Source organism: Alosa sapidissima, chromosome 24 (genome assembly GCF_018492685.1).
Source record: "Alosa sapidissima isolate fAloSap1 chromosome 24, fAloSap1.pri, whole genome shotgun sequence".
Taxonomy (NCBI): domain Eukaryota; kingdom Metazoa; phylum Chordata; class Actinopteri; order Clupeiformes; family Clupeidae; genus Alosa; species Alosa sapidissima.
The window spans coordinates 13,380,905-13,394,031 of record NC_055980.1 but is presented as its reverse complement, the minus strand read 5'-3'; the positions used below and the strand labels follow the sequence as shown (position 1 = coordinate 13,394,031).

Here is a 13,127-nt window from a genome sequence, read left to right as displayed (position 1 = left end):
CTAATCTAATGTAATCATCTATGGAGGAGCAACCAGACAGAGTGGTGTGAGCTACTGCAGATTCTTCTTACCTTATTTCTTCCACAACATTCCAAAGCGGAATGTTGCTCTGCAATCCATACTTCCTGTGAAATCATCTGATGTCAGCTCTGGAAGTAAATGTTCCTTTACCTTGCAGTTGCCAAAACATTTTTGTAATTTAAGCATGATAGTGAGGAAACTAAAACTTTTTTTCAGTGCATGATTCTAAAAAGAAAAATCATTTACATATTAATTGATACATTCTGCATAAGAACACAAATAATGTTTAAATAAACTGGAAAAATTAATTAGTGCTAATTAGTGTGAGTGGCCAGTACACTAAACAGATGTTTGAGGTGAACTGAGAATGTCTGCATTCAACCGTGTTCAATGCACCTCACACACACAAACAAACACACACACACACACACACACACACACACACACACACACACACACACACACACACTGTGATACTCCTAACAAGCTGCTGAATGCACTAAGCAAGAGGCACTCGAGGGCACTGGAGAGTAGCCCGTATCCTGCTCTTTTCTCACCTTTGATGAGGCAACACAGAAACTTTTTTCTCAATGCACTTCCTATTGTTGCCCGACACTCCTCCCTAAGCTATGTGGCTCGACACTGCCTCAGCACCGAGCTACATAAAGCTCCAGTAAGAGCTCAAGACACTGAAGGCTTTTTGAGAGTGTTAACTGAGGGACCACAATTACAACCGCAAAACACATAGAAATACGGGTATTTTCTAAATATATATCTACAGGTAATCAATATTCATTAATTTGATCATTTGGCTACTTTCTTAAAAGGTAGCCTGAACAATATGTAGAATTATGCTGCTACTGCAAAACAGTGCTGGCACACCTCCCCTCATTTGTACTTGTAAAACTAACTAAAACCAAACAGAGAGGCTAAATAAGAATAATAACTAATAAAAAACGTCAAAGATAACAACTCTGACACACACAGATACACACAGGCACACACACTATATACACACAGACAAACACTCACACACAAACTAGCACACATTGTAAATGTACAGCTTATTATTGATATGTAAGATGAGCACCAAAAACCTACTGAAAAAACCTATAAGCTATTGTGGTAGTGGTGTGAGGTTATCAAAGAACATAGATCTGATTATCTTTATCTTTATCTGATTATATTTATTTATTGTATAAAAGCCTTTCATTAGGCTAGTAGTTTGGCTTATTTAAACACAGTATGTCTCACCTTGATCATATCATAGTTTTCAATATGCTAAATATTGGGTGGAGGGGGGTTAACACTGTGTTTGTTAAAAATGAATATTAGCCAATATATTTAAGTTATCGGTCTCTGAAATCCTCAAATATTGAAATCGGTGTCGGTCTTTAAAATCCCATATCGATGGGGCTCTAAAATAAAGAATAAACATAAAACTCTTTGAGAGCATTAAAATCTGTGCGGCCGTTCCTTCTCTTTAACTGTTACAGAATACCCAGATATGATCGGGCACAGGCACACTTGACCTGCCAACTGTTGTCAGCTAGGTCTAGCCTGCACGGCGCCAGCGATGTCTGTGTCTCCTCCGAGTCCTTTACTAGTACTTATGGTTTGTAAATCACTGCCCAGTGGGCCTTTTCGAGTCCATTCTGTTCAGTGTCCGTGTATGTGTGTGTGTGTGTGTGTGTGTGTGTGTGTAGTAGTAGTAGTGTATCTTTTCTGTCAAATTCAATGACATTCTATTCATATAAAAATATTCCTCTGTTCCTCTCTCTGGGCGCTCACACACATACACTCACAAACACCCACATACACTCTCTGCACTCATCTGCTGACTGGGTTAGCACCACTGCTGCTCCATTAGACCCTCTTTACTATGGCGCTATAATCATGTTTTATCGCACACTCTGGATATGATTATAGTACCATACATTACCCCCCTCACACACACACACACACACACACACACACACACACACACACACACACACACACACACACACACACACACACACAAACAAATCTCCCCCTTCCCCAGGCTGTAGCATGTTTAACTAGCTGCTCTGCAAATCTTGCCCAATGGTGCAGGCGTCTGGTCTCATGCCATGTGAACAGACTCTCCATTCAGGCAGAGCAGACTGCATCAAAAGCATCAGTGACAGTCAGATGTTTGAGATTAGACATACACTACTCACAAAAAGTCAGGAATATTCGGCTTGAAACTATAACTTTACAGTAAACACCACTATAAAAAACTATATCCACTATAACTTAATGTGCCCTTTAAACTTTTGAATGCACATGTCCAACTGTTCAACGTTTCAGTAGTTTCTGTACTGAAACATTAAATTTCACTCGAAAGCCAGATATCCCTAACTTTTTATGAGTAGTGTATCTCTGACTTAGCCTGGAGGACCAGACCCAATCCAAAACTGGCTACGAGTAATGAAAATGGCCCAACTCGAGGGGCGGCACCAAGCATGCATTTGAAAATATCTCTGCACGCAATTGGTTAACACTATGACCAATGTTTCCTGACTGATTCCAGACGTCGACGCAATTGGATAACACTACGACCAATGTTTCCGGACATCGACGTTGCAACGCTATCGTCATCTGTTTAGCTCGCCTCTGGCCCACCTATATCAGATACACCGATGTGATTGGTGCAGCTCGGCTTCATGGGCATAGGTAATTAGCATCATTACTCATCGCCAGAGTCACTCGCTGAGCAAATTCACATTTACACACCGGGTATCTCTGACTTCCCTCTCAATTCGTCTCAAATTGTCACATAATCATGTCTGTAGGCCTTATCTGGCATTGTGATATTATCACTATAAGTTCAGTGTGTAAATGTGTAAAAGGTCTATTGATTCCTAGAGTCCTGAGCCTACTCTCTGGGTGAGGGCCTTGTTCTGTAGTGTTTGTACAACGCTCTGTCCTCCACATATAGTGTTACTTTAATACTGTTTATCTTGGTCTAAAAACTGGTTCTGTGTCACCGCAGCCCTCTGTGAAAACACCTGCTGCCGTGAGTACAGTATCAGTGGAGAGAAAGAGAGAGAGAGAGAGAGAACTTGTGTGTGTGTGTTGGAAAGACAAAGCGGGGGACTGAGAAGTGTGTGTGTGTGTGTGTGTGTGTGTGTGTGTTTGTTTGTATTGTCAGTGAAGACAGAGACATTATGAGAAAGAGAGGTAGAAAGAGAGAGATAGAGAATGCTTATGTGTGTTTGTGTGTGTGTGTGTGTGAGGGAAAGAGAGAGAATTGTGTGTGAGAGATAGAGAAAGAAAGTGTGTTTGTGTGTGTGTGTGTGTGTGTGTGTTTGTGTGTGTGTGTGTGTGTGTGTGTGTGTGTGTGTGTGCGTGTGAGAAAGAGAGGGCTTTGAGGTGCAGTTATGTGTGACTGAACAGCAGGTTGTTCTGCCGCTTGTTGCCTTATTAGCAACACTGGCTCAGTTCTGCTGTTCCATGTCACAGCTATTACTTCTGAAACTGAACTGAACTTCTGAAAAGGGTAGATTCCAATCTTTGGGTGAAAAGAAAATGTAACGGTTAACTGGTTTTAGCACGTCTCCCCATAAGGTTCTGTTAGCTGTTATTTTTTTGGACAATTGGCAAACGGCTAAGATTGCAGAGATTTGAACATCTCTGACCACTTAACATGGCTCTCGCAGCACACTGAATTTCTGTTCCGCTGCCAACGCGGGCCATTAGCACCAAACATACGGTGGTGTCGGCCACAGGTGGAAGGCTCTGGCTTCAGAAAGTCAAAGTCCTACCACAGATTTCCTCCAACCGTTCACTAAAGCTGATTATAATTTGCTCAATTCTTCTGCCCGACAGATGAGGTAATTAGTGAAGTCAACAGCCTGTGTGAAGTGGACAGGTAAAGAAAAACGTGGCAGGACTTTCGTACTCTCTGACACACACCGGAGTTTGACACCTCCACCACACGCAGCGGTGAGAGGAAGAGCTTGTGTTACAGGTTTGCGGAGTGTGAAAAGGCACATTGTGCACTGGAGACACAAAAAAGCAGCGAGTCTCGTGGAGTTTGGATTCCTCCGAAAGCTCAGACACAATAGAGCACAAATGATTTGACAAGTCCAGGAGAGCGGCCTTGTGTGTGAGTGGATGAGTCAGCAAAAAGATAGAAAGAGAGAGAGAGAGAGGGAAAGAGAGAGAAAGAAAGAAAGAATCAGAGAGATAAATAGAAAGAGGGTGGGAGAGAGAGAATGAGCCAGAGAGACAGAAAAAGAGAGAATGAGTTGGAGAAAGAGAGGCAGAGAGACAGACAGACAAAGACAGAGCTTAGATGTTTTTGGTTCCCGGTAGACGACTTGTGAGCTGATTGGGGAGGGCTCCGGGAAGCGGGGGATGAAGTGGTGGATGTAGAATGTGCTTTGAAGAGCAGAAAGAAAAGAAATGGACCGAGTGCCCTGTCAAACCAGACAGAAGTTCAGCCTTGGATGGTTCATCAGAGAGAGGCTTTGCGGTGTGTGTGTGTGTGTGTGTGTGTGTGTCTCAAATGGCCATTTTAAACTCTCAGGCCGGCCTGGTCTGTCACAGAGAGGCTCTGAGGTGTTTGTATCGGTTGTGTGTGTGTGTGTGGGGGGGGGGGGGGGGCTGGCAGCACTGCAATTAGCATCGTATGTGTGTAGGGCTGTGGACTGCCTTGTGATTAAATATATGTGTGTGTGTGTGTGTGTGTGTGTGTGTGTGTGTGTGTGTGTGTGTGTGTGTGTGCGTGTGTGGTTCTTGACACTTTTGTCCAAAGTGATAATGACATCAATACACATTGCATGAACATTAACATTAAAATCAACAGTTTACAGGGTTAGCCTAACCCTACCACCCATTTGTTCATGTCTCTCTCTCTCTCTCTCTCTCTCTCTCTCTCTGTAATTTTACTTGCATGAGTGTGTGTTCTTACAGTGGGGTTTTCCAAGATAAGATAATGTGTTTGTTTATGTGGGTTGTTTGGGTGTGTGTGTGTGTGTGTGTGTGTGTGTGTCAGTGTGTGTGTGTGTGTGTGTGTGTGTGTGTGTGTGTGTGTGAGAGAGAGAGAGAGAGAGAGAGAGAAAAGGAAGCTATGCTCAGCCATGCATTTTAGCCCTATTCAGACTGGCATGGACTTAGCCCTTCATTAAGTAGATTGGAGAGGGAAACCCTGTCTGGAAGTTTGTCTTATGACTCATATATAGCACTGCAAATCCAAGAGAGGACCAAAACAACTCCACAATCACTCTCCACTAGTCTTTACCCAAAAAGTACTCTTCTCATATTCGACTGTGGCATTTTTATTCACATATTTGACTGTGGTCTGGACAAAACAGTAGTGTGCCTGCATTTTACTGATAACCAGACAGACATATGTAAAAATGATCGTTCCACATTGAAATGTCTCCTATTTTAGTCATAGTTGTTGCTTGACATCTAAGTAATTCTGCCCTACCCTGAGCAAAACTCCAGCCAAGCTCACATGGGTCCTCATCAGATCATCAGCTCTATTTCTCAGGCATGTTAATGGAGGCATTTACTGGGTCGGGGACTGACGGCAAGATCTCTAATGGCAAATTCCTCAACATTTACCACAGACAAGGAAAGCTGTAATAGACTCAGAGCTGCCTGATAAGACACAGTAACAATCACTTATTGTAAAAGCCAAGATAGAGGATGGCACTTGAATCATTGATGGTTTGGTTATTGATACACTTGGACTATTTAATATCTATGCAATAACATCCTCTATGGAAGTAACGCAAAACAATGCTGATATTTATTTACTGTATTGTGACTGTGTGTTACAGACCACACTCTACAATGTTTTGTTGAGTTTTTAAATGGTGGCACCAGTCTTTGTGTCACCTTCCACAATTTCAAATGCATTCCTTAGAAGAAGTGTGAAGATTGATACAAGGCTTCCTGTGAGCCAACACTTTGCTTCTGAAACAAATGCCTTAGCGGCAGCAAAAGCAGCAACAACAAAAGTTTAGAGTATTTCAGGAATGATGTGTCCTCTTAACATGCAAATTAATGCTAAAGAGCAACGTGCCAAATTAACCCCCTAACTGCAAAAGAGGACAATTATTGCACATCACAGCACTCTGTTTGCTCTGCACAAGCATTTTATTATTACACAACCAAGAGCATGATTCTTTTTTCTTCTAAAGTTTCTGTTTTCTTTCCTTCCTATATATATATATATATCTGAACTAGAAGGCACTGGACTAGCAGACAGGAAAAAAGAACAACTCCAAAGTAACTTAGACTTCCACTGACAAAAGAACCCTTCCACTTACACTCTACTCTTGAAACAAATGTGTTGAAAATAACACAACTTGTCCAGCTCTATGTCCAGATAGGGACAACACAGTTTGTGTTGTTTCTAATACATTCATTATAAGAGTGTACTAAAGTAATTCAAACGCGTTCTCCGGCTCGCCATTTAATCTCTCAACAGATTGGTGGTTGGATATTTATGTAGAATTCATAAATGAGGCGGAGGCGGGGGTGGGGATGGAGGTTCTCCCGGGAAGGGGCTAGTAAGCTGTCGCGCCATGTGGGCGGGTCGTGTTGTCCACGCCGAAACCACGGTCGACCGACGTGGGGATAGGGACTGCGTCATGTGAGTTGGAGAGCGCGAGCGCACCCTCCAGACAGTTCCGCTCGTCCAAATCACGGCGAGGAGTAGTATGTGAGTGCATGTGCATGTGCGCCTGTGCCTGTGTTTATGTGTGTGTAAAACAGGGGAAGCAGTCTTTCAAGCATCTGTAGGCTATAGCAAGCTTCTCAGGAGTTCGTGCGCAATTATTTGAAATCGACTGGTTTTGTTTTGGGAAAGTACAGAAAAACATGTAGCCTAACTTATGGACTATCTCGAAAGACAGCGGCGAGACTGAGCGATCTCAAAGTCGGAAATTCTCTACATCCTGCGAAACAAGATCCAGTCCTACTACTACGGTAAGTTGATGACGGCTACGAACGACACGGTTTTGTGAATATCGTTGGTAATTAACGTCGTTCGTTTGAACAGGGGCGACATTGTGAGACAACAACACTTGTCTCGTGATTTGGGCATGTCAGTCGCGTTTCAAACATGTCACTCTAGCTCCTAACGGAATATTAACTCAAAGCCATGTACACCGCACAGGAGAGCGAACCCAAAACAAGAGTCTTCTTTGTGTGAGAGTTTGCCATTAACCCGGGACTTCCTCCAATGCAAAACTTATTCTGTTTGTGAATCACTGGAAAGAACTGCTCATACTAATTTAAAGACATCAGATCAGAGCAATGATATAATCATGCTTTGATTTGATTTTGCATTTTATTGTGCAGCTTGCGGTTTTCCAGACAGTTAACCTCTATCCTAGGAAGACTCAGTAGGCCTACTCAATCAAATGAAATGGGGTCTATCATGTACACCATTATAGTGTTAGTTCTGAAAGTATGAAACACTTCAAAATCCTTGTGTGGGAAGACTTGAATATGGTCCAACTCTCAAATCCTTGTGATAAGCACTGTCCTTTTGATTTGACTGCCAGCTGTTACCTTCATGACTGTGGTTCTTATAACCACAAATCCAGTAGGTTCTGAGTAAACTGTGATGGTGTGGATGTGTATGTGCACGTGTGATTGTGTGTGTGTGTGTGTGTGGTGCTTGTCTTGTCTGTGCTTTTTGCTTGTGTGTGTGTGTGTGTGTGTGTGTGTGTGTGTGTGTGCGCGCGTGTGTGTGTGTCATTAATCACATGATCTAGGTGCCCCTTGAGCCCTGGAGGAGATATTTCGGGGGTGTACAGTGGGGCACGGACTGGAGGGAAAATAATTCTCTGCGTTTGTTCGTTGCCTCCACCCGCCCTCATTCCCTACTTCCCCTGCGTGAGATCTGGGGCCAGCGATGCCTGCAAGGCGAGCACAGCCAGCTGCACTGGGGAGGGACAGAACCAGCCACTTAGAACAGAGCGAACGGAACAGAACAGGACAGGACAGAACTGTGTTCCGCTTTAATAATGGGGCTTCAACACTGATGCTGATGTTCTGTCTAGTCTGGAGTTGGAGAGACCAAAACCACATTCCCCTCGAGAACAGAAAGGAGTTGTTCCAAGGAATGTATTTGTAAAGAACTGTCTCATATATATATATATATACACACACACACACACACACAAGCTCTCTTCCTCCCCTTACCTCTCTCACTTACTCACTTGCTCACTCACGCATACACACGCACACACACACACACCCGCACACGCGCGCGCGCACACACACACACACACACACACACACACACACACATAGTGACACGCAGACACACACCCATCTTGTTGACTCGTCCTTCATTCATCAGAATAAAACTTTCTTGCTGTCGTGGCTCTTCTAGATGCCCATCATTGTGTAGCGTGAGTTTGAAGCGTGAGTATCAGACAGCACCTCCTCAATTAGCCTGAACGCAGCAGAAAGGGCCCCTGGCCCCCGGGAGATGATCTGCATAAGTTCACAGGCTGCACTCGTCCTGCATGCTTTGAATGTCTCCTCTCCAACACTGTGAAGAAAGCATTCTTCTGCTCCAAGACCTCAAGGAAAAAACACTCCCACCATCAGGCCTGCCAAATCTGCGCTGTGGCTTTTTGATGTAGTGCTCCATTTCAGCAAGCGCATTATCAATCATACTGAAGCTTTATGGCGTTTAGACTCTGTGTGTGTGTGTGTGTGTGTGTGTGTGTGTGTGTGTGTTTCTTAGTGTGTAAATATGTGGGTGTGTCACTCTGTCTATGTGTGCTTTAAATTGTACAGTATGTGTGTATTTTGCATGTCTTCATGTTTCTCTTTAGTTAGCTTGTGATGTTTGGTTACTATGTGTGTGTGTGTGTGTGTGTCAGGGTTGTGCACAATTCACATTCTGTTTCATGTTTGCTACCTCAATTGAAATGCAAGTGAAATTCAAGAATTTAATTGGAATTTAAGAGCCAGTTTCAATTCAATTCTGGAATTTTGCACAAGCCTTGTGTGTGTGTGTGTGTGTGTGTGTGTGAGAGAGAGTGAGTGAGAACTACCTCACCTGCGTTGGGACCCATCTGTAGACTGTCCAGATTGCTGACTCGGCAGATTATTTCTCAGCCCTGTTCCACGCATACTTTTCTTTGTGTATATTGTACACTTTGTGCTACTGGAGGAGGCTAGGAGGAGGAGGAGGAGTGTGGGGTGGGGTTGTACGTCCCTTGAGAGAAACTGTAACCATAAGAGAAGTCCTTCCTGTTTTGAAGAGGTCAGAAGGCCAGCCTCCCTGTCAGGACAGACTTTAGAAAAAGCAGAAAAAAAAGTCAAAGGAGCATTTCTGTGGAGACTAGGTGGGACGCATTTGAAACAGAAGGACACTGAACTCTGCCTGTTTTAATTTCTGTTACCTGCTAATATTTTTGTCAGCTCCTCTGAGGGAAATGTCTCTCTATTTATATCGCATATTTTTTTTTCCTTCCTGGAAGCTTTGGCTGTCTGTGCCTGAGTCATGGAGCCAACCTCTGTGTTTGTTGTTCTTCAGTAATTGGCGGCTAGGCTAAGCTACCCCCACTCTCTTTCTTTCTTTCTCTCTCTCCCTCTCTTTCTTTCTTTCTTTCTTTCTTTCTTTCTTTCTTTCTTTCTCTCTCTCTCTCTCTCTCTCTCTCTCTCTCTCTCTCTCTCTCACACACACCCACAAATAGAGGACTCTGTTCTGTTGTTTGGAACAGCAAGCAGTTAGGTGGGAGACGTTCGTCAAACAAAGGAAATGGAGACTCAGCAGTCAGCACATACTGGAACACTCTCTCCGTCTGTTTATAGGATAAATCAAAGATAAGGTCTAGGTAAAAAAATAAAGACAAAGCACTTTCTTTTTGTCTTGTTTGCGCATAGACCTTTTAATTCAGTTCTGCAGGAAGTTACAGTACATCTCCGTTTATCATGTCTGTCCGGTTCCGTGTCCCAACCGTACAGTTCCCCTCACTCTGTTTAGTCTAGAACCAAACAGAACCTGACAATCACACTGAACCACTTTCCCCTCTTCATATCATATCATACCAGTTTGCGGCCTGAGTTGAGATAGAGGGTCGTTGCTTGTGTAGAGTTATGGCCTTCTAGTCTCTTATTTCATGTTCTTATGACAGCATTATGTCAGGCGGTGTCAGAACGGGGGGAATCGTCGTTTATCAGAGAGGTTGGACTGCAGGAATAGCACTGACCAGCGCTGAGGAAGAGAGTGCGCGACTGCTAAACGTTTATTTATTTCAACAGAATGCTAATATTGACATTGTCCCCTTGAATGGTGGGAGACATTTTACTTGGTTGTGGTGACAGTCTCACTCCCCACATCCTCCATCTCTCTGATTCTGATTTTGATCTCTTCTGTGTGTTTCAAGTAGACGTTTATTTCTGTCAACATAAGGCTGAGGTGGACATCTTCATGAGCGACCCAAGGCTTTTTGCTCAGAGAGTGGAATAGTTTCCTGGCTGGCCTCTACTGTGTTGTCGTTCCTAAAATGACTCTTGAATGCCACCTGGATTTTGTGTGTGGGCGTATAGTTCTTACCAAAGTGAATTACCAAAGCTGGATGGGAAACATATGGGTGCAAACCGCCAAGGAGAGGGTTAGCTGAGCCTGCAGATTACAGAGATATTATAATTCATCCCCAAACAGTGGCTGTATTAATGACCAACCCCACCCCACCCCGCCCCTACCGAGGTTTGCCAAATCCTGATTAGTCCATCTGTTCAACATGTCCATGGCGGGAATAATATTCTGATCTGAGAGGTGACGTGCTATGCAGCTGCGTAATGTTTACATTCAGCCAGTTTAAAGTCTAAATCACTTGCAATGTGTAAATGGTGTAAATATAGCGTTGATAAAATGGTGTAAATATAGCGTTGATAAAACTTAAAACGGTACTCTGAAGATCTCATCATCCACCCAGCCCAAAACAGTGTGTTCTTGTAGTTGTGTGTGGGTTGAGCAAAGTGCTAACGACACCCAGGTCAATGGTATCAACTCCAGTTATCACACATTGCTAATAGTTACCGCAGATGCTTGTTTTTGTACAGTGCGGTGCAGAATGCTGCTTCAACATTACACAAAGCAGACTTTACCAGCACTGCAATCAGTAGACGTCGGCAGTATAAGTAAAGAATAATATAAAATATAAGTACTTTTTCCCTGTAACCTGTAATCTACACTGTATGTTCCCCAGAAAATACTCTTAAGCAACATGCACACTTGTGTAGGCCAAGACTAGTCTGTTGTGTTTGTCAAAAGAAAGCAGCTGATGTTGGAGCATGTGTGGGTCAGATTTGGACTGGATTGAGATGGAGCTTGTCCCTGAGAGGTGGTGAATATGCCCATCTGAGATGGAATGTACTCTATAGCTCAAACGGGAAAGCAAGGCACTAGCAAGGACAAGGTTTTGGGCAGAGTTCCTATGGAAGAGAACATAAACTGATGAAATGAACACCTGCCCTTGACTTGTACGTGGCTTTGGACGAAGGACAGCCCAGTGCGTTAAATAACTAAGCAAGACTTGATCCATAAAGGTGTGTGTTAAACATCGAGGGGCAGTTAGCCTATGTAACACGACCACTTGTTGGCATTTCAGTAATGCTTCTGTCAGTTTCTCTGAAACATTTTGGACCTTTCCTTTAAACAATAACAGTTTCACCGCTCATCTTTAAGCCAATCAAAATGTACAATTCATTTCCTGCTGATTGGTGTGTGGATGAGCACGAGTGTTTGTTAACCTGGAGAGTGTTCAGCCCTCGCGAGGCAGCTGGAGTTGGCAGCCTGCTTTTCCTCGTCTCCACAGCAGCAGGCTTCGCTTCACGCTCTGCCTGCCGTCTGTTCAGTGCGTGCTGGAAAAATCTCCAGGGTCTCCAGAACCTTCTTTGTCTCTGCTGAATGGGTTTTGTGATAAATGGTGAGGGCTCTGTCTGTCTGTGTGTCTCTGTGGTCTATATGTATGTGTGTCTAGTTTCAGTTTGTCTTTCTGCATGTCTCTGTGTCTGGTCTGTCCATATCTCTGTGTGTCTAGTTTGTAATGTCTGTCCTGTCTGTCCTGTCCATCTGTCTTGTGAACTTGTGGAGGTGGTTGACATTTGCCTTTGGCTGATTCTCCACACACACTCTCAATCCTAGTGGAGACGTGTTTCCAGGCATGCAGACGGCCTGTTGTGGTCTGTCTCGCGTTGCCCACTCACTCTGTCTGCCTGGCCTGGGTGAAGGGCACTGATTGTGTGGGGTGCTTAATCCACTGGGCACACATGCCATTCAGTGCCCATGAGTCCTTTCCTTTGCCCATTTTCCCATAAATAATCACTGCAGTCAGACCTCCTTGGCTGGAATCAGGAAGTGGTGTGTGTGTGTGTGTGTGTGTGTGTGTGTGTTTGTGTGAGGAGGAGTGTGTTGGGAGTGTGTTTACCTTCACGCTCCGACTGCTGTTTGATTACCTAATTTCCTGCCAACTGTGTGTGTGTTTGTGTGCCAGCACGTGTGAGTTCAAAAGGGTCTCTTGAGTGGGTAGGGGTGTGTCTGTACAGGGAATTTTTGTACTGTGTGTGTGGGTCACGTGGCAGTGTAGAAGACTGGAGGGACTGGTTGGATGGTCTTGGATAGAGAATTCACAATGGCAAAATTATGCTCTCTCATTACACACTGTTCGAGCACAGCTGCCGACTAACCACGACAGACCACTGACACAAAGGACATTATTATCATTATTATAGAATATTTGTACTTTCACAACACAAGTGGAAAAAGATTAAGTATTTAAATTATGCCATAGATCTCACATTGTTCACCTTGGCTTACCATCTTCCTGGTTTCTGCTGGTTTGACTTAAGATAGTAAACATCTCTCCAGCTCAGCATTTTGCTACGATTCGTAAGGAATCCACCATCCACTTTCCAGGCTGACCAATGATCAAGTAGTGGGGAGCTTGCATAAAGCATCTTTCACCTCAAAACTGTGAAGATATGGCTGCCACTGATAGTATTAGACAATACTAAACATGTGCAAAACTGAGCAGTTGTGATTTTCTAGAGACACTTTCTTAAGAGACACTCCTGGTCTTGTCATGTATACA

At 43.7% G+C, this 13,127-nt stretch overlaps 1 protein-coding gene across 1 annotated transcript in view; it reads left to right on the top strand.

Moving 5' to 3' along the window:
• Positions 1 to 6,652: 6,652 nt before the first annotated feature.
• The window catches only part of lzts2b (leucine zipper, putative tumor suppressor 2b), a 37,404-nt gene continuing 30,929 nt past the window's right edge, over positions 6,653 to 13,127 (top strand). The window contains exon 1 of the mRNA XM_042082359.1: positions 6,653 to 6,990. The gene's annotated coding sequence lies outside the window, so the exon portion shown is untranslated. The remainder of the gene's footprint in view (positions 6,991 to 13,127) is intronic.